We start from the raw sequence: 8,514 nt of genomic DNA, 5'->3' as shown, positions 1-8,514 counted from the left end.
ACGAGAACTACCAGTTATTTGATTAATCAATTGGTATGTGACGATAAAATTCCAGCATGATTACCAAGAACAGATAATACTTGGTTTAAAAATGTAGTTTTTCCTGAATTAGTTCCTCCTAGAAAAAAATGAAGGTGTTTATTTTTTAAACTAACATCATGACAAATAGCCCACAATATCAATTTTAATACGTATATCAAGGACGATATATCATAACTAAATGTTTGTAATAATGGAGTACAAGTAAAAGTTAGACAACAATTACATTCTACAATATTCATAGAATCTGTGGGAATATCTTTAAGAAAACTGGATCCACTTGGGTGTATTTTTGATATACGCTCATAACAAATAGCTAAGGTCTCTATACGATATTGCAGTGTTTTTTTTTTTTTTTTTTTTCTTGTGGGGGAGTTTTCAGATAAATATCTATCATTTTTGAAATATCATGGTTTTCGTTTTCAGGTAATAGTTTTACAACATCCATCATGTCACTATAACTATTAGCTATTTGTTTCAAAATAAAATATTTGGTTAGTTTAATTAACTCTATAGTTTCTTTTTTTTTACAAAATTCGTTTGTTAAATATAAATGCAATTCTCTTTTAGACATATTTGCAAATTTTCTTTTTTTGGCCATTCAAATTTTTAATGAACATAAAATATTTCCCCCATCACCCAAAAAATTACCATGGACCATGCTTTGTTTAATTTGATCTTGAATTGAAAAACATTCGGTCTGTGAATGATTATCGATGGATTTTCTTTCATCGTGTAAAATTTTTAGCCTTTCGTAATTTTCAATTTTTTCTTCTTCTGATATACTACTTATGACATTCTGAACAATGGGGAAAAAATGATTATGTGAAAATTTACATTTGGGAATATGTTCCATTACGTTATTTAAATTATCATCTATGATGCTATGCTCTTTCTCCCCATTTCCATAGCTATTTGAATTATTCTTCGGATAATTACTGTAACTGATTGAAAAATTATTTTTTTCGTCATCTATATAGTACGTAGGTATTGGTTTTAAGAGAACCAAAGAATCGCTCCCACTTAAACTTAATCGAATGAAAATGTATCTGTCTTCGAAAAGTTTGAGAAATGTTGGTGGCAAGCTGTGTATTTTACTTCCATTCCAAAAAGCTTCAATTTTGCTTATAATTTGATTATTTATAGATCCAGTATTTTTATTAGTTGTACAATGATTACGATTAGAAAATATTATACTTTCTTCTTTCGTCAATAATTCTATATTCAATTTATTATTATTATTATTATTATTATTATTATTATTATTATTATTATTATTAATATTATTATTATTATTATTATTATTATTATTATTATTATTATTATTATTATTATTATTATTATTGTTCTTTTTCTTCTTCTTCAAGTTTTCATTATATTTTTTCTTTTTGGTGACGATAAAATTTGATATATGACTTCGTATGTTAGCGATATAATATATTTCTGGTATATGGAGCGGTATAGAAGCCACAGAAAGAGACGATATCGAACATTTTTTCCATCTAAATTCGTCCAAAATTACCAATTTATAACTATTTATATTATTATTAATAGTTCCAGTTTTGTTATTTTGTTTGCTTCGATCATTTTTATTTTTGTTGGTTATATTTTTGTTATTATCCTTAACCCCCCCCCCCCCCTTCATTAAAGCTACTGTTATTGCCAAGTAATATTATCGGCCGATAAATTGCTAATAATTCATATAATATAGACTCATTCTTGACTAATATTATCGCAGCAATAATAATGTTGGGTATAACGATATTTCTTGATGCTCCTTGGATTGTAAAAGTTTGTGGTATATTAAAATGTTTGATTATTTGAGAATCTATTTCATCATTGAAACTACCTTTGTGGTTGTCATCACTATCAAATTCGTTTTCATCATAAGTTTGTGTTTGAGATATATTATAATTTTTAATTACACTTATTGCCTCCTCGATTTCCATAATGTTTTCAATTATCAATAGATGTTTGATACATAAGATAACCCAAGATTTCATGGAGTCATCTAAATTTAATAAGTATGGAAATTTGATATATTTGTAATTTAAATGGTAATAAATTTGTAAAAATTCTTCAATGATAATTTTACTATTTTGAGGATTTTAAGTTATAATCATTTTAATCCATTCTAATAATAACAATGAATGTGATTTCAAATCATCAGATTGTTTTAATAATAAAAAGTATATTGACACGAGGAAATGTATTGTGTGTCTCAGTTTTTCCCGATCATATAATTGCAAAACGTGTTCTAAATTATAAGGAAAGAGTAAGTCGTTTTCGAAAAGTGTTGCGTTTATAAAATTATTATTATACGGTTTTGTTTTTATTGTAATTAGAAAATCTTCGTCGGTTTTGTATTCATATATTTGAAAATCATCACCAATAATGGCATTTAAAAAACATGTATTGTAAGAATCTTTTAATATACTATAATTTGGTATTTCTAACATGAATATATTCCAATGGGTTTCTTTTTGATGATTATCATAATATGTAATGTCTTTGTCATTACATATACAATTCAAAACTATTAGATAGTTTGATATATTTAAATTTGGTATATCTTGAAATTTCACTACATTAGTATTAGGAAATATGCTCTTATATATTTTAAATCAAATATTAGAATTTGTTCTATCGGCGAGATATCCAACGTGGGTATACAAATGCATACTTGAGCTTGAACAATTTGGTAAAAACCAAGAATTTAAATTTTCTTTATTGTTGTACCACCTAATAAGGTTAAATGTCTTTTTCCATGCATTATTTTTATTATAGACATTAGTACTTTCTTCTCTCTTCCAATCCGGAATGCCATTATCAATTTCACGTGCACTAGATATATTTTCATTTTCTATAAAACTTTGTATGATTTCTTCTTCGTGCTCTAAGGAAAAATTCAAGTTATCATTTTGAAAAAATAAATTTAAGGAACAAATTTTTGTATGCTTTGATATGGGCTTAAGAATATTAAACAAATCAAAAGCACTATCCAAATCAGCAATTAAAGGACTCTCAGATATAAAGGCCCCGTCCTTGTAGCAACTATAAGGCAAATATGTACAATCTATTTCATTTACATTTAAATTAGAATCTCCATATTTTGCTGATCCGAAGGCACTATAATTGGCTGTTGGATAAAAAAAACTATGGTTTTCTATGGCTGCGTGTAACATATTATAAAGACAAATTAAATCATGATATCTCATTATCAATGAAGGCATTTCAATATGAAATCCATTACTAAAACTTTTACCCTTTCCTAGTATATATATAGAAAAGATAATTATACCTAAGCCTTCGGTTATTAAATATAGAACTTCATAGATTAGATTATTTTCGTTATATTTTTTACATTTATGTCGAATATTATGTATGAAAAAATATTCCGGTGTTCTAGTTCTATTTTTACAATATGAAATATATTCTTCCAAATTTAATAGTGTATTACTTTCAAATTTGAATTCAGAGCCCTTTAAATCACAATCCAAACAAAAATTTTGTAAATTAAGATATTTTCTTTGAATCGAAATAGACCTGTATAAACCACGAGGAACAAAATGATGATCCCGTATAAATTCATGTATTTTATTTCTTAGGTTATTTATACCTAAACAATAAACACTTCCGCACATATTTTGATATATTCCAAAAAAATTTAACGGAATATATGTTTCATTGCATTTTTGTGTGTTTTTGTTTTGAATGATAATTCCGTTATACAATAAATCTGATGAAGTCATGGATTCATATTAAGAATTAGAATCATTAACTCTTGCTTTGCGTTCATTAATTTGAATATTTTGTTGTCGGTTTTGATTATTGTTATCGTTACCATATTGCGAAATTAAAGTCTGGGTATACTTGATAAAGGTAACAATAAAATAATATTCTGGGGTTTACTATATATGTATATATATATATATATATATATATATATATATATATATATATATATATATATATATATATATATATATATATATATATATATATATATATATATATATATATATATACATATATATATATATATATATATATATATATATATATATATATATATATATATATATATATATATATATATATATATATATATATATATATATATATATATATATATATATATATATATATATATATATATATATATATATATATATATATATATATATATATATATATATATATATATATATATATATATATATATATATATATATGTATATATCATTTATTCATTTTATTTAGTTTTTTTAATATATATAAGGGATTTACCTGGTGTCCTTTGGTAATCAATGACTATATATGCACTAAAAAAGAATATACTCAGATTCATAACTAACTGTATACTGTGTAAAATATGAAATACGATTTTATCTATATAATTGTCATAAGAAGCAGCAAAAAAATGAATTATTGTTACAAAAATCAAATATATTGATAATATCATACACATTCGTATAAATGCATAAACAAATTCCATTTTTAAAATTTATAATTTATGATTCCTATTTTTTCATGGCTATAAATAACTATATATATTTATTTACTTAGTAATAGTTTATTTTGATTTAAGATTATGAAATCTTTGTATTTTGGCGATAATGACGAAGAAAGTATATGTTTGATAAATGTAAATAACGTAATAATAAATGATGACGAGGAAAATAATCTTTGTTTGAAAACAAGACTAAAAAAAATACTAAATTTTATACAAAATTCTTATTTTGATTTTATTTGTATCAAAGAAATCAATGATTCATTTCAGGCTTCAAAAAATATTTATTATAATAATCTAAAGCGTAAAATATTTCCCCGTAAATCTTAATTCGATAATTATATTTCTTCGTTTCAAAGAGGATAAAATATATTTTTTAAACAATTTTGTGGTTATATATACACCAACAATACAACAATTCAACAAAGTACGCTACTAGCTAACTTGCAATATAGAAATAAATAATCATGAGCGTTCCTTTTTCGGATAACGTTTCAACCCTTTCAGACAAAATTGAAGGTGATGAACTCGAGGAACAGGAAATTAGGATAATCGACGATGAAAGTAACAGCTATAAAGACAATAAAATTTATTATGACTGGCAAAATCACCCGTTAGATTATGATATACTTAATTTTTCATTTACACAATCATTAAACAATTCAAATGTGTATGTAAGAAAATCTATTTATTTGGATGATCAATCAAGTGATCCAGATGTCAACAATTCTCTTATTTTTGATTATTTAAAAGACATTTATGCAATGTTTAATAGAACCAATGAAATGAATGCGGAAAGGGCCTTTAAGCTTTTAGATGTACAATTATCTGAATATAATATAGTAGGAATAAATGTTCAAAGTTACAGGGCCGTATCACTCAATCAGGGGGGTGTTATCAAAATTTTTGATAATAATAATAATATTGAGGATAAGGTTTATACTTTACGTATCCCCGTTCCTATCCATTCTATACCATACAATAATATTGAACAACACGTTGAAAGATTTTAAAATGAATCGAATAACTTTTTATCACATAACGAGCATTTAGAAGAAGTGTTTGATGTATTACCTACTGAATATCCAAAAACGGAAGAAGATAAATCCCTTGGCTGAGAAAGTTATAACGAGGATTGTTACTTTGAATTTGTTTATGATAAATTATTGGGTATATATTATAGAAGATGTTTAAATTTTTATAGCAATTTATATCAATTTTTTTTATTCTCAATATACAGAACACCCAAAACTCATAATGAAATTGAATCGAGTTTTTGAAATGCTACAAAAATATAATCATCTCTATGTTTTACATAATGTGTTAATTGAACATAATATTATAAAAGTAAATTTCCCAAAAAATTAGGTTACACAGTTGTCTTTTGATTATAAAATAAAAACAAAATGTAATAACAGTATATGATATTACTAATGCAAATATAAAACTACAATATAACTTTAACCCAGTGATTGTTTCTTGTAGATACCGAGATTTATTTGATTAAATATTTTTTATTAGAATTAAAAAATCCAAACGATGCATATTCACCAATCATTTATAATTGTTTGTCTTATCCTTTCCATTATCCTCATTATGTACTATTTAGCTGAAATATTTATAACTCCAGTGGGAATAGGATTTATGGGACAAAAATATAATATAATTATTAAGGTCATCCAATTAATATGGATATCACCCCTTTTTATTGGTACAATTTACTATTTAATAAGAGATAGAAAAAATGTAGAAAAAGATTTTTATTCGTGATACTCTGATGAATAAAGAGCAATATTTCCAAAAAATCACAAATCCTTCCTATGAAAACACAGAAAACGAAGACACAATTGAATATATATCTCATAATGATCGAGCGTTATTAAGATAATAATTGATTAATTATAGTATGAGAATACAACGAATATTTCTAATACAACTTTTCAATATTGGAGAGAAAAATTAATTGAATAATTAATTCATCACACTTTTTATAAACCAATAATAAATATATTATATTACATACTGTAGTATTTCTCGTAACTATTGCTCTTATGTTCTATTTGGATTATCTTTTTAAGGTTAGAGGCAATACTAAAATTTTTGGAATGAAAAAATTAGATTTAATCATTTTTCTTTTTTTAATATTCTTTTGTGTTGTTGTTTTTATTTGTTTGGTGTTTTAAGAGAAAACTTGAAAATAATGATTCTTATCCTCATATTCAATTGTTTTTAGTTGATATAATAGAATTAACTTTTTTTTTCTTTTTAATTATTACAATATTATTATTAATTATTATTATATTCTAGTATTATTATTTTTTTCCAATTTTTTAAATGTTTATATACTGTATATTACAAATGGTTTAACTTTTATTATTATCAATATAGTTAAAAAATTCAAGTAACAAAAATATTAAATGAAAGAAATTATTTTTTTTGTATGATATTTTCCCGTGGTAAAATTTTTTTTAATAATTGAAACTATAGATTTGGCAATAACATTTACGTGATGCATATACAAATGGAAGGGCGGCAAAGTTGACCCGAGTATTATAGCACTGTTTTCTATCATAAACATACATCTTTGATTTGCTACTGCCGTTATACTTTTTTGTGGAGTAATTTACAGAAAAAAAAAATGAAGCCAGCCAACCAACCATGAACACCCACAACCACAACGAGTTAAAGGATTTGGGTCAAATCAATTTAAATGCAAAATTATGCATCTTAAAAGAAGACGAAGATAATCCTCAAATATTTTTTAAAGTTACCATCATTAGATTTAAATGATTTAGGAGACGTTTGCAATATAGCAATGATTGCTGTATCAGGTTCTATGTGCTCGTGTTGGAAAAATCTTATGGGTGGATGGAATAATCATATAGCTCCTAAACTTTTGGGAACTACTCACGTATACACCTTTGCGAGCAATGTAGAAAAAAGACCAGAATGTGAACTAAACAATAGTTATTTTGATAGGGGAATGACAAACCTTACAGACGCCCTTTCTACAATCCAAACTGAAATATATAAATGTAGAGAAAAGAATATAAATGTTTTATTAGTTACAGATGGACACATACCGTATTGTATACAAACACCCCTTAATCTATTATCAAAGGCATGAAACTTCCCAAAGAAAAAATGTGCAATGTTTTCATTCTTGGTATTGGTGGCAGTTTTCCGGTTCAATATAGCATAGACATACGTTCAAAATTACATAATGGTCACGATAATACACCTTCATTATTTTGGGCTAAAAACGGCCATGAGATACAGGAAGTGATAAAGAATATTGGTGATGAACTTTCTCGGAGCAATCATTCCTCCGTGGTAAGTTTAAATATACCAAGATTTTTGTTGCCGGGATCTTTAGCGCAACATGATTTCCACGCGGGTGATTGGATATACATGCCCCACGAAATAGAAAATCTTGATCAATTTCAAATAAGATATAAAAATTGTATTGGGACTTTATGTTTAAAGCCCATAGAAGGCACGGTAGAAATTATGGAAGAAATATTTTGTCAATGGTATTCAACTCTTATTAAACTACACACACTACATAAAACTACACCAAAAGATGCAATAGATTTAGAAAAGAAAATATTTGAATTTTACATAAAACAAAAACCCAAAGAAGAACATAAATTTTCTATTAAACAGAGGATAAAAAATAACCAAAAGAAGCACGAAGATAATATACCCTATGAAGATCGGTTTCATCAGCAAATACGTAAATTGGAAAATATTCTAATGCATGCAAAATATGAAAATGAAATACAATTAGCCAAAGATATACTGATTACATCTGTTGTTAAAAATAAACATCAAGAAAAATCTTTTCGACTTAAAGGACATACCGACGTGGATTATCATTCAGATGTTAAAGTATTTCTTCAAGTTCTCTCCCAAAATATGGAACAAATAAAGAATATTAGCGTATTACCGGACGAGTGCTG

The sequence above is a fragment of the Palaemon carinicauda genome, unplaced genomic scaffold, assembly GCF_036898095.1.
Source record: "Palaemon carinicauda isolate YSFRI2023 unplaced genomic scaffold, ASM3689809v2 scaffold17, whole genome shotgun sequence".
Lineage (NCBI taxonomy): Eukaryota > Metazoa > Arthropoda > Malacostraca > Decapoda > Palaemonidae > Palaemon > Palaemon carinicauda.
Note: the sequence above shows the minus strand (reverse complement) of the source record.